At 44.2% G+C, this 21,876-nt stretch overlaps 1 protein-coding gene across 2 annotated transcripts in view; it reads left to right on the top strand.

Annotated features, from left to right (window-relative positions):
• The first annotated feature begins 18,369 nt into the window (after positions 1–18,369).
• The window catches only part of WDFY4 (WDFY family member 4), a 277,878-nt gene continuing 274,371 nt past the window's right edge, over positions 18,370–21,876 (top strand). For both annotated transcript variants that reach the window (XM_060034652.1, XM_060034651.1), the window contains exon 1: positions 18,370–18,477. The gene's annotated coding sequence lies outside the window, so the exon portion shown is untranslated. The remainder of the gene's footprint in view (positions 18,478–21,876) is intronic.

The raw sequence follows: 21,876 nt of genomic DNA, 5'->3' as shown, positions 1-21,876 counted from the left end.
CCCGCAAATGCCAACTCGCCCCACCCTCATCTGTAGCCTCACCTTTCTTGGGGCCATGCGCGGCTCTCGCAGGTTGTACAGAATTCCTGGGGCTTCCTATACGGTCTTCCTCCGAGCAGCTGAATTCCGCGCAGCTGATCCAGTCCTGTCTGGAGTACGAGGAGGAAGTTGGGGCTGGAGAAGTCATTAGCAGCGGAGGAGCCCTCAGGTGGCAGAGGGAGGAGCTGAGCCACTTTCCAAAGTTACGGCCTCACCCACATCTCCCCACTCCGTGGACTGGGAAGCAGGTCAGAAAGGTTCAGTCCACTTCCCAAGGTGACAGATTACATCGCTGAGATTTGAAACCAAGGCCCGCTGATTCGAAAGGTTTTGAAAGTCAAGGCCAAGGAGGGAAGCAGGCAGATGGTCCTCAGTAACCTGCCTCCCAGCTGGGCTCTGGCGGGCAAAGAGCCCCCTTCTGCGAGAGTAGACCGGCCTCCCCCTCACCTGGTCTCAGAGTGGCTCCTCACTCTTGTTCTCCCTGACCAAGGCAGGTGGGGAGCTGGCCATGGACTGGTAGCCTTGGAAGCCTGATTCGGCATCTGGGCGGAGTGGGGCCTGGGGTGGAGGCTCGGCCAGTTCAGCCTCAGGAAGGTGATGATGGCAGAGGCGGGTGATCGCCCATCCTAAGCACTGGGATAACCTCTCGCCAGTCCTTGGAGACTGCTGAGAGTGGGGCAGGGTGGGCCATGGTGGAGGGGAGTTGCTGGCACAGGTAAGGTGGCATACATCCTGCTGCAAGGCCAGAGCTCAGGGGTCCTGAGGAGCCAAGTGTAATGTCCTGCTCTTGGACCTTCCCATGAGGGACTCAGTTGGAAAGCAGCAGACTAGGCCTCCTCTGTGCTTGCACTGCGGAGGGCTAACTCTCTGTTCAGCCCTGCTGGGGGAGGCAGTGGAGCTGGTGTGGAAGGAACGAGTGGGCTGGAGTCAAGCAAAGTTGAATTTGAGTCCTGCCATGGACACTTAGCTGGGTCACTGAGTAAGTTACACTGTTTCTCTCTGCACCCCATTCCCAATCTGTAAAATAAGGATAATAATACAGCTGACTCCAGGGTCTGTTGTGAGAATTAAGGAAAGTAAGTCATGCAAAGAACTCTGCTAAGTGCTTCCCGCTGGTCCTCACAGCCACGATGCACCAGCACTTAACAGGGATCCAGGAAGGGCTCATTTCCTGCATATTTCTCCATCAGCGGCCTCAGCATTAATTAGGGCAGGGTTCGGTTCTTAAACTGGGTTTCCCGCACAGTTTAATAAATTCTGCATTTTAATTTAACACAATAAATTAAAAAGTAAGCCCTTTTTAGAAGGTGGGATTACCACCTGACACTCAAACACTCCCAGGTGATTTTAATGCCTGAGTTTGCATTTGTATTAAAACCAAATTGGCAGCAAGTGACGGAGAACGTGTCTGTCGTTAATGTTTGGGCCCTGGTGAAGTGGGTTCCTGGGGGAGCCAGCAGCCAGATTGTGGCTGCCTCTTGGGAGAGTTTTCTGGGGCCTCCCAGGTGACTGGGTGGGGACCCACAGCCCTCACCAGGAATCAGTCATCATCACTGAGATAACTGGCTTCCATGAAATTAGGGTTCTCTATAGGGGCTCTGAGGGCTTGGAAGTCCCCAGAAATCAGGGTGGCCACACAAAAATCCTCTGGAGGCCTCTGTTCAGTGAGCCATTGAACCCCAGCAGTCACAAATTCAGCCCGAACCACACTGTAAATCACATTTAATTAAGAGTTCCTAGGGGATATTTTGTTTTTACCTAGCAAAGTTGTTCTGTTTTTCTAGTTGTTATAAGTTATAAGCATAGGGAGGCTACATATTGTTTTATGAGTGTATTGAAGTTGATGCTGGAGCCCAGGGGTTGCTTCCCTCTTCTTTTGGAGAGGCTTCCCATTATTGGGTAGAAGAAACACAGAACTAATTATAAACGGGTACTGAGCAATCCTGACTGTAATTGGCAACTATGGCCACAAGATGGCGCCCTCAGCACACTGCTTCCGGCATTACTGGGTTTTCCAGCTGCGCATGGCCACCAGTCTGAGGAGGCCCTTCCTCGGAGGACAGGCGGTATCTGCCTCAGGGGGCTCAGGGGAGTCACCTGCAGAGCACACAAGGGAAACACATACTTCTGGGGGGGTCAGGGCTGGGACCAGGGTAAGGCAAGTGAGGCATCTACGGTGCAAACTTTAAGGAAGCAGTGAGTGCCTCACCCTCGTCCAGGCCCTGGGTCTACTGAGCTGGGATGTGTATGTGAGTAGTGACATGGGCACTGGAGAATGGTCCCCAAGACCTTAGGAGAGAGGAAGATGCTTTTGCCATAGCTCTGGTCAGGTGGGGCCCTCCTAGCTGGGGCACTAAGGTCCCTTGTCTCCCCAAGATGGTATGGCCAGGGAAATCAGATGTACTTTCTGGGAGGGAATTAAGAGGAATGGACAAGGTGCTCCCCATCCCGGATCCCACTCGAATCAGAGGCAAGTGTGTGTGGTGAGCAGAGAGGCCAGCAGGGTGTGGCAGCTGAGCAGAGCGCTGGCCTGGAGGCCCCTATCCCGCCTGCAGCTCAGGCTTGCCCCAGCCTTTCATGGCTCCCACTGGTTAGAGGAGGAACAGCTGTGCTCCAACAGAGGCACGAGACCCTGGCACCTGTGGCAGGTGGGTCTCTGCCCAGGGTCTAGGTCCTCGGTATCACCGGTGGCACTGCCCACAATGCAGTGGGCAGTGTGGCCCCTGGAAGCTGGGTGAGGAGAGCTGATTTGTGAAGGAAGCATGGGATGCCAGGTATACAGGTGGATGTAGAAATCAGCAAACATGTTGGTAAGTCTAAATCATCATTATGTATAAAAGAAATGAGCGTAATGAATTAAGGTGGGGTGTGAAGAACAGGGTGGAACTAAAATCACATACGACACAATAGCCAATACTGAACACAGTAACGTGTGCGACAAGAGTGGGGAGAATCAGAGCATTCTGACTTCTGGGTACTTGGGGCTTTAGCTCCGGACGAGCACAGTCCAATACAGATAGACTGTGGGCCACACATGTAATTAAAACTTTTCTAGCAGCCACCTTCAAGAAAGAAGCAGAAAGAAACTAAAAAATTAGTTTCATATTTTATTTAATGCAATATATGCAAAGTTTTATAATTTCAACATGTAATCAATATAAATATTATTATTGAAAGATTTTATGTTCTTTTGATACTAGTTCTTCCAAAATCTGGTGTGTAGTTTATATTTATAGTGCATCTCAATTTGGATGCTAAATTTCCATTGGAAATAGTTCATCTATGTTTAGATTTCATAAAATTTAGAGTTGAAAGAGATGATTCCCCTATCCAAATTGCTCCAGACATCTGTCAAAGCTTTTCAGTAACTGTACTGTGTATCAATTTTTAAATTAAAATTTAAATTAATTACAATAAAACTTTCATTGTTTGGTTGATCCCATTTCAAGCGCTCAGTAGCCACAGGAGGCTAGTAGCCCTACTGTATTTCACGATGCAGCACTAGACATCTTAAAGTCAAGTATGCATGCTAAAATTTTAAGAGTAACAAGTGAAGAACAGAGGTAGAATGTATAACTTCCAAACCAGTAGAGGGAGATAAAGACAAAAAACAAAACAAAACAAAAACAAAACTATTTAATAAATTCAGCAGGAGGAAGAAAGGGAGAAAAAAAACTTAAAAGGAAAATCATGGCAAATGGAAACCCCAAAGAAGAAGGTAAAAAATACGTATAAATCTATCAGTAATCATAGTAAATGTAAACAGATTAAGCTTACATATTAAAAGGTAGAGATACTTGTTTGATTTTAAAAAGATTATAGCTGTATGCCAAGATATACCTAAAACACAAGAACAGAGAAATACTGAAAATACATGAATTGGATACACCAGCCAAAGAATAGCTAAAAGGAAACTTTGTAGTAATATTAATATAAGACATTGACAGATTAAGGAAAAGGGTTTATTGAGAATAAAGATTGTCAATATAAGATGATAAAAGAAACAAGTCACAGAGATGCGAAGGTCTTGAATCTATAAACACCTAACAATAAAGCTTGAAAGTTAGAAAACAAGCAAACACAAACCTATGACATAATGAGGAGAATTTGACAAATTCACAACCTTAGTGGAAAACCTAGAGGTCATCCCGACCTACTCCATGAGTAAGCCTTACAATTACTTCTACTTCCAAGGTACAGCAAATCCGTCCTTTTCTCTCCATCCCCACTATTATCCCCCTAGGCAGGCCACCACCATTTCTTTTTTTCTTTTTTCTTTTTTTTTTTGGTTGCACTGTGTGGCATGTGGGATCTTAGTTCCCAGACCAGGGATCAAACCCGTGCCCCGTGCAGTGGCAGTGCGGAGTCTTAACCACTGGACAAAGAGGGAAGTCCCAGGCCACCACCATTTCTTGTCTGTCCTTATACAGGAACTTCCTCACTGGCTTCCACACATGCCCTGTTATCCCCAGGCTGTTCTTCATACAGCAGTAAAAAGTAAATTGGAAAAATATTTTACTGTTAACATGCTTCCCATCATGCAAGTCTCAAGTCCAAACTCCCCTCCAGATCTTAGAAGGGCCCCCCAGAGGGCTCCTTCCCTGCTTCTTCCACTTGTCCCCACACCCTCCACTCCCCACACACCTTGCCAGCATTATGCTCTGGGTGTACTGGCCACTTAACTCCTTTTCTGCCCCAGGCCCTTTGCATCTGCTTCTCCCCCTTTTTGAAATTCTCCACACATAGTCTCTCAATAAACACTTTCAGTTTGTTGAATGAACAAATACATACTAACCTGTTAACATAGGGATTTTAAAGGTCCTTATTTAATAGCTGAGGCCCAGAAAGACTGAGTGTATTTTTCAATATAGCATATTTGGCTATAGGGATATAAACCTAGTGGTTCCAGCAAATCACCAGAGATGAGCTCTGGCTGGACCATTGTGGGCTACACACATGGTGCTGCATGCATCACTGTGTCCAGGGCAGAGAATAATTTTATCTAATGGGCCTTGGCCATGTGTCCATCCACTGCCAAGAGGAGAGATCAGCTCCAACCAAACCCATGGAGTGAGAACGCATGCAGAGAGGCTCCCTAAACAGCTATATTTGTAATAGCCCCAAACAGAAAACATTCAAGGTAAACAGGCAAATAGTTAAACAGTGGTCCATCCATGCCATGGAATCCTACTCAGCAATAAAAAAGGAAGAACAATTGATACACACAACAACATAGAAGGATCTCAAGGGTATTATGCTGAGAGAAAAAAGCCAATCTCAAAAGGTCATATACTATATGATTCTATTTATATAACATTCTCAAAATGACAAGATTGTGTACATGGAAAGCAGGTTAGTGGTTGCCAGGGGTTAAGGAATCCAGAGGGCAGGAGGTGAGTGTGATGAAATAATTCTGTATCTTGGTGGTTACAGAAATCAACACATGTGATAAAACATCAGAGAATGATATCCATTGTACAAACACCAGTTTCCTGGTTTTGATACTGCACTATATTTACTTGAGATGTAGTCATTGGGGGAAACTGGGGAAAGGGCATGTGGGACCTCTCTGGATCATTTTTGCAACTTCCTGCGAATCTATTATCATTTCAAAATAAAAAGTTCCCAATTTATTATGTATTGCACATAGAAAAGTCTTCTTAGGATGTTAAGACTTTGCTAATATATATTATTTATCATACTTTTAAAGATTTCTCTAAAGATCAAAAGGCAAAACATATATAATAATTAGTGAATATAATTCCCCTTCTCCCATCAAGAGGCGGGACGTGATGCTGAGACATTTCTGCACATAGCCCCTAAGAAGCCTGTCAGCTTCACTTTCTCTCCCAGGAAGTCAGCTGCTCTGTTGTAAAAGGCATGTGTTAAAGTCCAAGAGTGATGAGAGGCCATGTGGGAAAAGAGAGGCTGCCAGGAGCACTGAGGCACCAGTCGTGTAAAGCTTCCTGGATATTCCAGCCCCTCCCAGCCTCCAAGTGAATGCAGGTGGCGGCTCCCAGCCCACACTAAGTGGAGCAGAAGAACTGCCCAGCTGAGCCCTGCCTGCTTCCTGTCCCGCAGAATCGTGAGACGCAATACACAGCTGTTATTTTAAGCCATTATATTTTGTCATACACCAGTAGATATCTGAGACACTCTTTGATAAAACTTGGAGAAATTTGACAATTAAATGTTTGATTGAGCACCTACTGTTTGTCAGGTTCTGTGCTTGGGGCAGGGGCTACAGAATGAATAAGAAAGAGTCCCTGACTCAAGAGCTCACAGATGGAAAAGCAAGGAGGCAACTCTAACAGTGATTTGCAGAATGGATGAGCAGGGGGGCAAGTGTAGGGTGTTGCAGGGGGCAGAGGAGGAGAAAGCATTCTATCCCAGAAAGGCAGGAACCGGGATAAGATGTCTCTTCCTGTTGCTTCATCCAGCAAGAACTACCAGGGGCACATTGTGATATTTCCCTCTGGTATCTTATGTGGGCGGATTTTGCCATAGATGCAGTAACGATGCTGATTATAGATAACGTCAAAGACTTACCATGTGCCAGGGGCTGTGAATCACAATTGTTGTCCTCACAACCACCCACGAAGAAGGATATTGCTAGGGTCCCCGTACCAATGAGAAAGTTGAGGCTTAAAGAACTGAAGTTAGTTGCCCAAGGCAGCTAACAAGGGACAGAGGCAGGACTCAAACCCAGGTGCTCTGATCCCAGAGCAGGTGCTCACAGCCATGATGCTGCTAATCTGCTTTTTAAGTGAACATTATAAATCAAGCATTTCTTCATGGTGCTAAAAATAACATCTGAAATGGCATATTATGGACTGTATAATAGGTTATTTTAAGGTCTTCTGAAATTGAACATTTCACATTATTTCCAACATGCAGAGAGTGCGTTTTCACACAAAGATTTGCTTTTGCATTTATGTCCCCCCATCATTCCATTATTTTAAAAAAGATTTGAGGCCAATATGAAACAAGCCTTTTCTGAATAGTGGGTCATTTCCTTAGGATAGATTCACAGAAGGGTAAATAAAATACTTTAAGTTTGGGGTTTCCTGAAAGGAATGTCTGGAAGGAAAGGGCAATCTCTGTGGGTCATAGTCACATCCACCCATATTTGGAGCAATCATTCCCACATTTCATGGCTCTCTAGAAGCACAGAGAGGTGCTTCTGCAGAGGACCCAGCCATCATGAGCTGTAATGAAACTGCCCGTCAGTGTTCCCTCAGAACTTGAAGTGAACCTGCGGCTGAGGTTTGAGAATTCAAATGTGCTCTCTGGGCTGGTACCTCTGTGTGTGAGCGGAAAGCAGAAGTGGCCTGCCTCTCCGCCTCTTCCCCATACTTCAGAATCAGGCCAGTCTCTGCAATGGCTCTGGTGCAGGCAGCTTCCCAGGGTCTCTGGGGGAGCCTGGCAGTGGGTGACCATGGGTTGTTTGGGCCACAGGTTCTATTGGTAACTGATGGTGGGGATGGGGACACCTCTCTTCAGGAGCAAGCACTGCCACTGTGCCTGCACATCCTCACGGACGCCCCAAGAGGCTGAGGGGCAGCGATCAGCAGCCCCTTTTTAGAGATGTGAAGGCGAAGGCTCAGAGAGGCGTGACCCGCCCTGTCAGCACTGCTGTTTCCCAGCTCTTCTCCCCTGTCCTCCATGAAGAGCCCTGGCTGTCCTTCTAATGAGTCCTACAGCCCCTGGGACCACACTGGCCCTGGAACATGGGAGGAGGAGGCGTTTCTCTCCATTTCCTCCTAGTTTCTTATGTGATGTAATGGTAGGAGCAGCAAGCCTCTGAGACAGTGGTGTGCTGGTAAATGCTTAACAGTCGGTTCTCAACAAATGCACCCACGTATCCATCTGCCTACGTTTACTATAAATTTTACTGATGTAAAGTATGTGTAGCACATAATTCACAAATAATAAGAAAAACATACAATTTTCTGTTGCAAATTCCATACAGCCAATTGATTCTTGTAGAATACTTTTATTAATTTTTGCCAAACTCTTGACTCTGTACCCAACCTATATAGTCTCACTTTAGCCATGATTTGACAGATGGAGTTGCATCCTAATCCACAAGGCTCTACCCCATCATTTATAGTCATTAAATCTAATATGTAACCTACTGTTAAACTATTTCTAACCCTCATACAGATTATATTCCTTAAACTGAAACAATTTTCAGCTTTAGCACTATGTGTGTGAGAACTTGACTCCATTGTCAGTGTTCTGAGTGACTTTGCTGAATTGGATAATCATTTTCAGACACTGGAAAAATATTTCCTCAGTTTTTTTGGTGCTATTCACAACGTGATGGGTATAGACCCAGCACAATTAAATTTAATCTGCATTAATAACACTCTCTCCACTAGTTAAGTCTAGTCAACAAAACAATAATTTAAGCACTTGTTTGTAGCATTTTCCAGTTTCCATGATGTGAATTCTCCCACCATGGTCAATTTCAAAGTACTGGCATGACATCACTAAATGCAGAGCTGGGAGCTGTGCATCAGGGCCCCATTATAGGGCTTGTCCGCCACACAGATGCATGAGGTGCTGGTGACCTCAACAGCACAAGAGCAAAAGGTAACAAAATGAGTTGATTTTAAGTACTTATTACCTTTGTTTTAAATATGATTTGTTTATTGATAAGTTTATATAACATATAATTTAACTTGAAAGTTTGATGACCCAGGAGTATTTTTCTCCTCCCTGAGTCAATCCTGTTTCTGGGTTCTACAGTGAATATTATGATGGAAACCACCATATCATCAATGTTGTTTATTTGTTTTCTAGTTTATAGAGTCAACATATTGACAAAGCAAGGAAGAGACTTCTGATTAACTAACGCAAACATTTTAAACCACAATGACAGGAATACAATAATATAAGAAACAAAGATAGGTGGAGGAGAGAATAAGGAAGAATAAACTAAGCTAGTATCCTTGTCTTGCAGAGTAGCAAATACTGTCTTAATTTAGTACATAGAAAAGTAAATATACTGTTTAAAGTCAGAAAGGCAATTACTAGAAAGAATTATAAAAATATAATGAACAAAGCTGGGAAGGCAACATTTGGAGGAATAAAATAAAAATATAATTACAAGTCAGGAAGGAGTGTGGGAGAGGAAGAAGAAAATAGTGTAAGCATGCTAATTTTCTTATTTTTCATGTCTGCAGGTCTAAAGGTACCATCTAAAATGAATCCTAAAGTAGAAGTCTTAAAGTCGTAATGGTAACCATCGGAAGATCTAAAAGCAATCGCTTTTATTGATTATTTGGGCAGAGGGGAGAATGATCGTGGACAAAGGGAAACTACTTTTTATGTTCTTATAAGCTGAATTTTATTTCCATGTGTAGGTATAATTTTATAAGTAAAAAAAGAAAACATAAGTACTGTTAAAAAAGCAACTTCTGCTTCCTCTGGTCTAGACTGCATACACTTTGCCGTAATCCCTTTTACAGTATAGTTTGCTTTCAACCGCATGTGCAAACATCCTGAAAGTACTGCAGTCGCATTTAATCCCTCTTTCCAGTTCCCATGGCCTCCGCCTTCGCCCTCCAGCCAGGGGGATTTGCTAGTTACACAGGGGAGTGCCCACGTTTTGTGCTTGTCTACACCACACCTATTCATAACGGGCTAAACATTGCACTTGGCCATATGGTGCATTCTCACCATCTATTCCTCATTACCCTAAATTTATGTGAATGGAGAGGAAGGCCCAAGGCAGTTAGACGCCTTCATCAGAGTCCTACAGTTTAGTGGCTTAATTTGGCAGGTTCCTTTTCTCCACAGTGAAGGATTAAGACAGTTAAGGTAAGATAATATCATCCAGGGCATCGTCCCTCCTCCCCTTCCAGGAAATGCAGTGCTTCCCCAAATAAGAAGTCGATGCCTCAGGCTCCCACCTTAGAGAACCTCAGGGCTCACGGTCCCCTCATCAGGGGGCAGCATGCAGCCTGGAGAGGGGGGTTTTCTTCCCAGCAATTCAGGGGCAGGGCGGTGTGGGGAAGGAAACCCCCTCTCTTATCTGTCCCTTGAGGTCCCTCGAACTGTACTCTGCAGAGAGTAAAGGATGTGCCCCCAGGTAGGGCCCTGGTGGGAAGGGGAGCGTGGCCTGACCTGCCAGCTTTACACACGTATTCTATTTAATTCTCATTAACACGCAATCGGTATGAAACTACTGTAACTGTCTTCATTTTCAGATGAGGAAACGGTCTCAGCGCAGTTAAGGAATATGCCAGAGATCACCTTTTCCCTCCTGCTCTCCCCGACCCGGCCCCCAGCAAGGTGTGGCCGGTCCTTGAGCTGTTCCTTCCTCTGTCAGGCCTCCTGGCTGCTGGGAATGATGCTCCCGGGAGGGAGAGGACGGGGTCCACATGAGCTCAGAGCCTCTGGTGGGAAGTGTGGCCTCCCTGCTCCTGCCGATGTGCGGAGCTCACGCTGCTCTCTTCCGCACCATCTTTTTCTGCAGGGCACATCCAGGAGCTGCGCCTGAGCGGAGGCCCACAGGGGCCACAGGCCAGCTGGCAAGGTGGCTGCTGAAGTGTGGAGCCAGCCCCACCTGCAGTACCCCCCCCGCCGCCCACCTGCTTCCACTGTAACTGAAAGCTGCTGTCTGGAGGGGGGTGTGCCAGAGCAAAGGGGCCCCCAGGACGGCTGTGGAAGCGTTGGGCTCTGCACCCTGTGGCAGAGGACCCGGGACCCGAGGAATGGCCCTGGGACGTGGAAGAGGGTGCTTCCCTGCCTATTCATCATCTCATCCATCTTGGCAGGAGCTTGGCGGGAGGGAGGCTCCTCCACACGGAGTCATCTGACCTTGACCAAGTTCACACCTCCAAGAACGGAAGCTTGGCCACCCTGCTCTTTCTGCTCCGCCACCTTGCCTCTCGGTGCTGTTCTCAGGGGGAGCACTGCTAACCTCACCCAGCCCTTCTGAACCCACCAACCTCAGCCTCCCAGGCCTCGGGGTCCCTCTCCCCTCTTCCAGAGTCAAGCATGGCAACATCTCACTCAGCATCTCCTCCAGCTCAAGAAGAGGACGTGCATAGCTGTCTGGCAGTGACTGGCTGCAGGGCGACCTCTTTGGGGCACGAGCATCTGGCCAGGCTGGGGGCAGTAAGGCTCACTGATGAGACAGCCTTTCCTACCCAGCCCCCACGTGGCTGCAGCCAGGCAGGCAGTTTGCTCAATGTGAGCCGGGCGGGCATTCCTGCCACCAGTGATCGTTCTGACTGGGGGACTGACCCAGTGACCCACAGTGACCTAATGACAGTCACTTCCCACGTCCCATCCAGTCCACGTTTTGTTGGTCCAAGTGTTCACTGATCCAAATGGAGACGGAGAGTAGAGAGCATCTCTGTCTGTGAGGCTGGACCTCCCACGAGGGAGGACACTCTGGAGCTGTGCAGGACCGTGTTCTGCTGTGAGTGCTGTGAGCCTGGGAGGGAGCTGGCCAGAGTCTGACATGTGGAAAGATGCAGAGAGCAGGGAGCAAGGGGCCAGCACCTCCTGCTCACATAGGCCAGGCCAGTCACTTGTTTTCTGTGCCTCCCACCAAAAACCTACCCAGTAAGGCATGTAGGAGAAGCAAGCTGGGAGAGGGGAGATGGGGAGTTGAGGACACACCTCCTGTCCAGACCCTTCCTGAGTCTTTGCTAAGGACAGCAAAGAACAGGCTTTGTCCAGAAACTGTCTTCATCCTCTGCCCCAGCCTCCCTCCAAGATGTCGAAGCCATGGTGCCCAGACATCAGTGCCAGTGTGCGCTGTCCTCATGTAGCATTTGCTCAGGGAGTCAGTCCTAGTTCTCAGCCTGAGGGTGCATATCAGAGCCTTGGGTGCTGCTGTGTCTACTTCATTCTCCTGGTCACCACCTGGGAATGCTGAACACATCTGCATCCAGCGCTTCCCACGAAACCTGCGCTGGGAACTCTGGCCTCCTGCACATTCCCGGTGGGCCTCCACCACCCTTCCCTCAGGGTGTCTCCCCCTTCCTGCCCATCTGCTTCTTGGCCCCCCTCCAGCGCCATGTCCCGGCACTCTCTGTCCTCTCGGTGATGGGGGAGGTGTTGCTGACTACTTCAAGGTGCTTAGTGCTTTATTCTCAGGTGGCCTAGATACTCTCCCATGTTTTCTCCTAGGAGCATTATAGTTCTAGCTTTTTCATTTCAATCTAAGAAACACCTTGATTTTGTGTGTGTGGTGTGAGGTAGGAATTGAGACTGATTTATTTTCATCATGGAGATCCATGTTGTTTCAGCACCATTCCTTGAAAAGGCTTTGTGTCTCATGAATCTTTTCAAAAAATCATTTCTTCACCGTCCTTAACGCCAGAAGCTGCAATCCACTCCACTTCCAAGCCTGCTTCTCCCTGATATTCTCACTCTGGTCCCATGAGATCTCCCCCAACGTCAAAAATCTTTAGGGAGGATCTAATTTCTATCAGTGCTACGCCAATGGTGTGAAGGCATAAAGGCGCTCGGAATTAAACTGAAGTTTCAGCTGTCTATTCCTACTTCCCCAAAATAAAACCGTTTTGGCATGACAGGTGTGTGGCTGTGCATGGTAGCTGAGATCTGTATGGGGTGTGTGTGATGTCTGTGACCTCCCCAAAGACGGACTGGATCTTATCACCCCAGGCATCTTGCACAGTGTCAGTCATATGATAGTGCTGAGGAGATGGAAGTGGAATAAATGGACGTGGAATAAATGGAAGTGTCAATCGTGAGAGGCCTTAACCAATGTCTTACAGAAGCTCACATCCACAGTGATGCAGTATCTTCTCATCCACCAAAGATAAGTAAGCTTACATTTGCAGCGACATGGATGGAACTAGAGATTATCATGCTAAGTGAAGTAAGTCAGAAAGAGAAAGATAAATACCATATGATATCACTTATATGTGGAATCTAAAATATGACACAAATGAACCTACCTAGGAAACAGAAACAGACTTACAGACACAGAGAACAGACTTGTGATTGCCAAGGGGGAGGGGAGTGGGGGTGGGATGGATTGGGAGTTTGGAAATGGCAAATGCAAACTATTATATAAGGAATGGATAAACAAGATCCTACTGTATAACACAGGGAACTATATTCAATATCCTGTGATAAACCATAATGGAAAAGAATATTAAAAATGTATATATATATATATGTACAACTGAATCGCTTTGCTGTACAGCAGAAATTAATACAACATTGTATTGTTGTATTAATCAACTATTCTTCAATGAAAAAAATTTTTTGAAAAAGAAATATAAGTAAGCTTAGCCTAAAAGTTGTTGAAAGGTTTGAAAGCTCCTTGGGGAAGGCATTCTTACCTATTATTTGTGCTTGCAGAACCCAGCTTAGGACTTGGTCCTGGCAAATCATTCTGCTGATTGAAGTGGGCTGAACAGCCTGCATTTAACTGAATGGTAGCTTATGACTCTTCTTTATCTTTTTTGATGGGCTCCTTTTGAGTTTTATGTCAGTCCTACCAACTGGAGTTGTAGATTCCAACCTCCAGGTATTTTTGAAAATTAGGAAAGTATTTGCCCACTTGTAGTTTTCCAATCTTCTCTCCCTTCTCCGAGTCTCCCCTTGTCACCAGCCATAGCTAGCATTGTTCCTGTGGGCTCCAGGTGTCCTGTGGAAATATTTTCCAGTTGCTCCAGGACTCATACCCTTCATCTCTGAGGAAATACAATTTGCTGGTTGGATTCCCTCTGTTTTTCTGGAGTTCATCATAATCCTCACAGGGAATGTGTAAATACAGCTAGTTCCAAGGAAGTTGCTTTCTCTCCAGGGTTAAAAAAAAAAAAATCCCCCTGCTATGTAAATAGTCTTCCTTCTTCTTGATCCCAAACTTGGTGTAAAAAATACACTGTAATAATGGAATAGGAGAGTGTTTAGGATGAATTAAGTAAAAAAAAAAAAAAAAAAAAAAAAGAACAGGTTATGAAGTAGAATTTGTGGCATGATTTTAAATTTATTAAGAAAAAATTAAGATCAAAGAAATATACTTTGGTAAACATGGAAAAAAAGAATGTAATGCTGTTCTCAGCATAGCTATTGCTTAGCTGTTTAGGGTATTTAGAGTATTAATAATTTTTATTCTCTATTTCTTATACTTTTTTATCATGCATAAAATTAACATGAATTATTTTAAAAGTCAGAAAAATAGCATTAACTTTTTTTGTGCATTGTTTGGAGTGTAGATTATGTCTCTGAAGAGAGTGTGGCAGAGACTGGTAGCCTACCAAAATGCATTTTCCCTAATAATAGGTTAGGGCTGACACATGACTGGACTGCATGTCCCAGCCTTTCTTGACATTAGATATGGCCATGCACTTAAAATGGAATGTGAGCCAGAGATACGTGCCACCTAGAGGGTGGGCTTTTATGTGTGGAGATGTGCTTTGTGCTCTCCCTTTCTCCTTTTGCTGATTGGATGCAGATGACAACAACACTCTAAGGAACAAAGGAGTTTGTGTTCCTGAATTATTATATTGGGTGAATCACCTGCCTACTTGAACAATTGTAGGAAATCATCCTAACACAAGTTTGCCTTATTCATCTCTGTTTCTCTAGGATCTAGCTGGGATCTGGCCCAGAATAGATGCTCAGTGTGAGTTTGTTAATTAGAACTGAACTCTGACTTTCCTAACATCTTCGTCACAAAGCTATAAATAAAATACCACAATTTTGTTATTACTTAGTTAATAAAGTATGATTTCATATAAAATGTGAAAAGCTTGCAACAGCATGTTTCCATTCACTCCTTCATCTTTTGTGCAATTGTTGTCATATATGTTTCATCTACAACGTATATGAACTGGGGATGGTATAAACTCCAAAGTACAGTGTTACACTTTTTGCTTTAAGTAGTTATAGTCTTTTGAAGAAATTAAGAAAAAGTACATAGTTTGTTTATATTTGATCACATATTAGCCATTAATAGTGTTCTTCTTTCCTTTCTGTAGATTCATGTTACCATCTGGAGTCTAGCCTCAAAAACTTCCTTTAGAATTTCTTGTAGTGCAAGTCTTCTGGAGATGAATGATGTCAGCTGTCATTAATCTGCAAATAACTTTGTTTCATCCTCAGTTTTTCAAGGATAATTGGGTTAACAATTCTTTTTCTTCTAGTATGCTAGAGATATCTTTCCATTGTCTTATGATTTCCATTGTTTCTGATAAAACATCTGCCTAATTTTGTTTTTGTTCCCCAATATGTAATTTCTTTTCTCTTATGTTAAGATAATTTTTTATTTCTGATTTTCAGGAGCTTGACCATGATCTGCCTAAGTGTGGTTTTCTATCCATTTTGTTCTTCCTGGGGTTTACTAAGCTTATTTTATCTGCAATTTGCTGTTTCTCAACAAACTTTGAAATTTTCAAATATTTTTCTTCAAATATTTTTTTTCTGTTCTCTTCTCTCTCTTCTTTCTCTCTGGGACTCCAGATACACATATATTATACCATTTGATATTGTCCCAAAGGTGACTGAGTGTGTGTTTGTTTTTCTTCAATCTTTTTATCTCTCTGTCCTTCAGATTGAATAATTTCTGTTCATCAATCTTCAAGTTCATTAACTTTTTTCTTTTTTAATTTGCACTCACTGATCTGCTGTTTGGCTATTAGTAAAAATTTCATTGCAGATATGCTTTTCACTTCCAGAATTTACATCCAAATCTTCTTATACTTTCCACTTACTTTCTGCAATTTCCCACCTTTCAATTATAATGGCTCTCTCTTCTTCTAGGTCCTTGAATATATTTCCAATAGCTGCTTAACAGTCCTTCTGTGATAATTCCAACATCTGGTTCATCTTGGGATATATTCCTATGGATAGCTATTTTTCTTCTTATGAGTCACATTTTTCTGTTCTTTCAGATTTCTACTAATTTTAGTTGTATGCTGGACAGCGTGGATGCCACACTGAAGGGATGCTGCATTATGTTTTCTTCCTTTAAAGGATGATGTGTTTTTTCCTGGTTGACAGTTACATTACTGGAATATCCTTTTGGTTCTGCCAGGCTTTTATTCTTTGTTAGGGATGTTTTGTTTCAAGTTTGAACTTGTTCTAGTTCATGGCTCCTACTCTAGGCTGTAGTTCTTATTTCTCAGGTTTGGCTTTTCTGGGGTGTAAGATGAAATCCCAAGATGCTCAGGGAGGTCTCTCCACTCTGGATGGTGTGGAACTCTAACACTGTGAACAGTGCCCAATCTCTATTACCTCAGTTCTCAGCCTTGGAGCAGGTGATCTCTGCTAGGTTTCTTGGGGTCTTACCCCACGCATGTATAGGCAACCCTCGACCAAGGACACACACAATGAATTCCCACAAAACACACCCTTCTCAGGTCCCTGCCCTGAAAATTCTGGCCTCTTAAGAAACTTGGAACTCTCTGACTTACACCTTTTTAGTTCAAGGATATTACTGCCCCTGGGGCTCCACCTCCCTGTACCATGGCAGGAAAACACCTATAAGAAGAAAGCCAGGGCAGCTGTAGGGCTCACCTTGTGTATTTTTCTTATCTGAAGGATCAGTCTTATGATGCCTTCTACTCAATGCCTGAAAACAATTGTCTCATATATTTGTCTTTTTTAGAGTTTCCTCAGTGGGAGGTTATCTCCTGTCATAACTGGAAGCAGAAGTATAATTGCTATTTTTAGATATTTAAAAAACATTACAGAATCTCACATTTCCCCTCAACAAAAATATATATTTACACGAGCAGTTCATAGTTTTCCTGGCAGCTTCAGTGTCTTAGCATGGTCAACTCTCTCAATAATAATAAATCACATTTGTACAGACATTTTTAGCATTTAAAAGTCCTCTTGCAAATATTGATTTGTTCCTTACAACATTGCATTTGTCTCATTCTACAAATAAGAACCAGACTTAAAGATGTTAATTCCTTTTGGGCAGTAATGAGAATTGCAACCCAGATTTTCCACCCAGGAGTGCAGACGCCGCTAACCTATCATTTTAGTCAACAAATCAGGTACCTCCCTAGGATGAGTCTTGCACCATATGCTGAGAAAATTAACATATTTCTCCACAATGGTACACACTATAGTACAATGGTTCTGGAATATAGTATAACCAGGAGCTTAATTTGTTGTTCTAAAAAAACTGGAGCCCCTTCTGGCTTGACAAGGTGATACTTGCATACACCTCTTGCATGTCTCAAGGTGATCTGTGTGCAGAACCCTTCCAGTTTCCATTCTAGCTTCTTTTCTACCCATGAACGGTCGAATGAGAAATGAGAATTTGATCAGGGATGTTGGTACCTCTGACTACTGTTGGGGAGTGGGTGTGGGATCAACATGGGCATGTGACGAGGTCTTAAGCTGGACAGGTCTCCTAGGTTGACTGCTATCTACTGGCAAGTTTGCACTGGCAAGAGTTGAGATATTACTACAAATGTTTTCATCCTTTGAATCAGTCTCAGAGCCTTTTGCCTCCCATAAAAGATGATGGTGCTTCTCACTTATAGTTACTCATAAACAGTCAGTTGGTCGCGCGCTAGAAACAGGTGCTGAGCTAGCTTTAAGGACCAGGCGTTTGTGCTAACCACTGCTCTTGCTCGTGTGGCACAGGGAGATATTGTGTTTGAGTGGACATGCTGGCTGGTCCTACATGGATGATGCTGTGCAGAGAGGATATGAAATGATTCAACCTAATAAGCCCAAAGGAGCAAGAATCTTGATGCTGAATTCCAGAGAACTTCATTCTGTTACTTAAACTTTTCTTTCATCATCACTTTAATGTTACCCACTGATCTTAAGGGACTCCTTTCTCTTTTTTTTGTTGTTATTGCTTTTTTTTCCTTTTTTAAATTGAAGTATAGTTGATTTACAATATCGTGTTAGTTTCAGGTGTACAGCACAGCAATTCATTTATATATATACACATATATGTATACACATATATAGAGACATATATCTTCTTTTTCAGATTCTTTTCCCTTATAGCTTATCACAAAGTATCGAGTATAGTTCCCTGTGCTTTACCAGAGGCTCAGAGAGGAGAGGTGAAGCCAAGGAAAGGAGGAAAGTCCAGCCAGATAGTCCAGGGCTGAGTGAACTCTGCGTCCACTCTTACTAGTTTTCCCTCTTTGCCCTTAGCCCCACCCAGCACTGCTTGACCATACTGCCCTAAGCGGCTTTTCTACAGGGCCGGGGTCACCCACCAGAACTCAGGCAGCTCTGCTGATGGCTGGGAAGTGGGCAGAATCAGGCATCTGTCGACTCTCCACTTCTGCTTTCTCCAGGAAATGAGCAGAAACCCAGCTCAAGTGATTCATAGTGAAACATCGTTAAAGACTGAAGATTCTGGGCTCGATCCTCTTCCCCTAAGCCTGAGGGGCTGTGGCTGGTTATGGGGGCGCCCATGCCATCTGACGTCTCTAGGCCCTGACGGACATACTCCAGGTAGGTCACCTTGCTCTTGGCCACGCTAGGTCAGCCCAGAGGTGGGCATGGGGGTCCTGTCTTCCAGGGCAGGCTGATTGGCCGCCTCCTGGAAAGCTGAGCATGGGAGCACATGTGACCACCAGTGCCTGATCTGGGTTTGTGCGTGTGGGAGAGGAGGTAAGCTGAGGAGCAGGAAGTATGTGCAGGGCAGGTGGCACATGTGCTCAGGGCCACTCCGATGTCTGGGTCTGCTGGGGTATCCCACTCTTGGGGTATCTCAGGGTTGGGGTGTTTGTCACTGTTGGGCTTTGCTGAGCCAGGCCAGGCTCTGGCACTGTTCCTCATCCTCCTACTTCAGGTCAAGCCCTTTCTCAGGGTTCTGTTAAGGAAGGTGACCTGCCACACCTAGGAGAAGCTGGACACGGGCCCGTGTCTGCCAACTGTCCAGGGGTGGAGAGAGGGGCTGGCCGTGAGACTCCCCTGCCCACCCCCCACGTGGGCCTCTGAAGGGTCCCAAACAGAAGGGAGCACTTCAGACTGGTCACCAAGAGATCTGGCTCCTTCCTGGCCCTGTGGTCACTGCTGGGCGTCTGGTAAGTAGGTACCCCTTGGGGCCATCCTTTCCTCGTCCGAATTACCACATCAAACCTAAGCAACATCAATATTTTTGAATTAGCAGGCCCACTGGTTTCAAGAATTAGCTCTTTTCTCCCCGCCTAATATTGCACCTTATGGAACACAGAACCAATCCTTCGTCCCAACCTCTCTGAAGCATGAGGAGCTAATCTGGTAACTAAGGAGTTCGTGTGTTACGTTTTCCATGGAAAGTTTCCATTTTAATATGATTTTTTGCATAGTCATCCATTTAATTGTTCAACAAACATTTATTAAGAGCCACTTCCTGCCAGGCACTGCTAAAGACGGCCGGGTCAGTGGTCAGGGGAGGGTGGCGCCCAGTGCCACAGGCTCCAGTGGGCTGGAGAGCAGAGGGTAAGGAGTAGGGGTCAGGAAGCCCGGGAGAGCACATGTCTTCTGGGTGGAGGCCTGAAGGAAGGGAGGGCCTGAGCCATGTGCGTTTCTGAGAAGCTTTCTTGGCAGGGGGAACTGAGAGGGTCAAGGTGCAGAGGAGGAGGCCTGGTGGAGACCAGGGTGGCAGAGAAGGCTGAGGAGTGTGCCAGGTGACCTGGCCAGAGAGGGCTGGGGTTGAGTCAGGTCAGGGAGGGCCTTCCTGTCCAGTGTGAGGACCTGGGCTGTAGTCCCCCAGACTTGGGAAGTTTTGAAATATTGAAATATAGATAGAGAAGAAAATTTAGAAAAAGCGTATAGGGTATAAGGAATAAAAATTGCATAAGCCCTGTGTGCTGTCACCTCAGTGTCGTTTTAAAGATCGTCAGCATCTTTGAAGTCATCTGTGTGCTCATCCTTCTCTGTCTCTTCAGAGCTGTTGATATGAATTTTGGGTTTACTGTTCTTTTGCCTTTCCTTATTGTTCGACCTTGTATATTTAAATTGCTAAATATGTTATTTGGTTTTGCATGGTTTTGACCTTTGTAGATAGCAATTAAATATTCTTTTAAGACTTGCTGAATGGCCTCAAAATTGTTTCTGATATTCCTCCATATTGTTGCATGTGCCTCTAATTCATTCGCGTTTATTGCTGGATAGTATTCTGTTATCCATGAACATACCTCAGTATTCTCTCCCAATATACTGCCAGTGGGCACTTGGGATATTTCTAGGTTTTGTTTTGTTTCGTTTTCCTATTATGAGCTGCTAGGTGCTGTTAGCACTTGTAAGTGCTAGTGGGGCTCTCCTTGCACATATATCCTGGGGCGTGTGTGCAAGAATTCCCTAGGGTGTATATATCCTCGAAGTAGAATTGGTAGGTAGTAGGGTATATAAATCTTCAGGCTTATTGGATGATATCGAAACTTTTTCCAAGCCAATCGTACCCTGTTACCCACTCATCAGCAATATGTAAAAGCTTCCGTTGCTCTACATCTTCACCAACATTTGATCTTGTTAGAGTTTTTTTTGTTTTTTTTTTTTGCGGTACGCGGGCCTCTCACTGCTCTGGCCTCTCCCGTTGCGGAGCACAGGCTCTGGACGCGCAGGCTCAGCGGCCATGGCTCACGGGCCTATCCGCTCCGCGGCATGTGGGATCTTCCCGGACCGGGACACGAACCCGTGTCCTCTGCATCGGCAGGCAGATTCTCAACCACTGTGCCACCAGGGAAGCCCTTGTTAGAGTTTTATACCAACTCAGTGCAAATGAAAAGCCATCTATGTTTTGAATTTGTAGTTTTTGAATTACTAAGGTTGGGCATCTGTTTATATGCTTATTGGTCACTCTAAATTCTTTTTCCTCTTCAAATCTTTTTCTCTATGGGGCATCTGTCTTTTATCCTATTGGTTTTCTGTAATTCGGTACATATTCAGATGTTAATTCTTTGTTTTTTATGTATGTTATAAATACTTTTCTCTTATTTGTGCCTTGTCTCCTTATGTTATTTGTGATTTCTACTAATGATTGAATTTCTCAGTTTCAAACAAGCTTAATTTACCCATATGTTCTCTTATGATATACACTTGTGTATTGTCTAAGAGATTCTCCTCCACTATAAAGTCATAAAATTATTCTCTTACATTATTACATTTTAAAAAATAATTTTGCCCTTCATAGTTAGTCTTTAATCCTACTTAGTAATGATTTTCGTATATGGTGTGAGGTAGCAGGTAATGTTTTATTTTATTTTGTTCTTTCCATATGGATAACCAAGAGTCTTAGCTCCACAAATCAAAAAGGCCATTCTTTAGCCACTAATCTACAACTCTGCTGTAAATCTGTTTAGTGGGTCTGTTCCTTGGCTCTCTTCTGTCAATGTGTTTCTCCCTTTGCCAACACTAAATAATATTATTAACTAGAGGCTTATAATAAATTTTGGTATCTGGAAAGAGTCTCCTCATTTTTTTCTTCTTCTTTCATTCTGGCTTGACATCCTTGGTTCCTTCTTACTTAATATGGATTTTAGAATCAGCTTATCAGGTTCAACAAAACAGGTATGTTCAGATTTTATTAGAAATATGATTTGAAGAGAAGTGATATCTTTAGGAACATGACTCTGCCAATTCACGAACATTGTTTGTTTCCTTATTTATTTAGGTCTTCATTAAAATATCTAAATAAAATTTTATAATTTTCTTTATAAAATTAGTGTACACTTTGCCTAGATTTATTCTTAAACGGTTTATTTTTATATCATTGCCACTGTTTTTAAAAATATGTTTTTTTGACTCTTGCTGACATATGCTCCCATTTTAAAGAAAAATCACTTTCTATGGGTATCAAAGGGAGAAGAAAGACTAGCAGTTAAGAGGCTGTTGTAATAATCCAGGCTGGAGGTGATGGTGGCTGGC

Source organism: Delphinus delphis, chromosome 16, assembly GCF_949987515.2.
Source record: "Delphinus delphis chromosome 16, mDelDel1.2, whole genome shotgun sequence".
NCBI lineage: Eukaryota > Metazoa > Chordata > Mammalia > Artiodactyla > Delphinidae > Delphinus > Delphinus delphis.
Note: the sequence above shows the minus strand (reverse complement) of the source record. Positions and strands in the feature narration are given on the sequence as shown.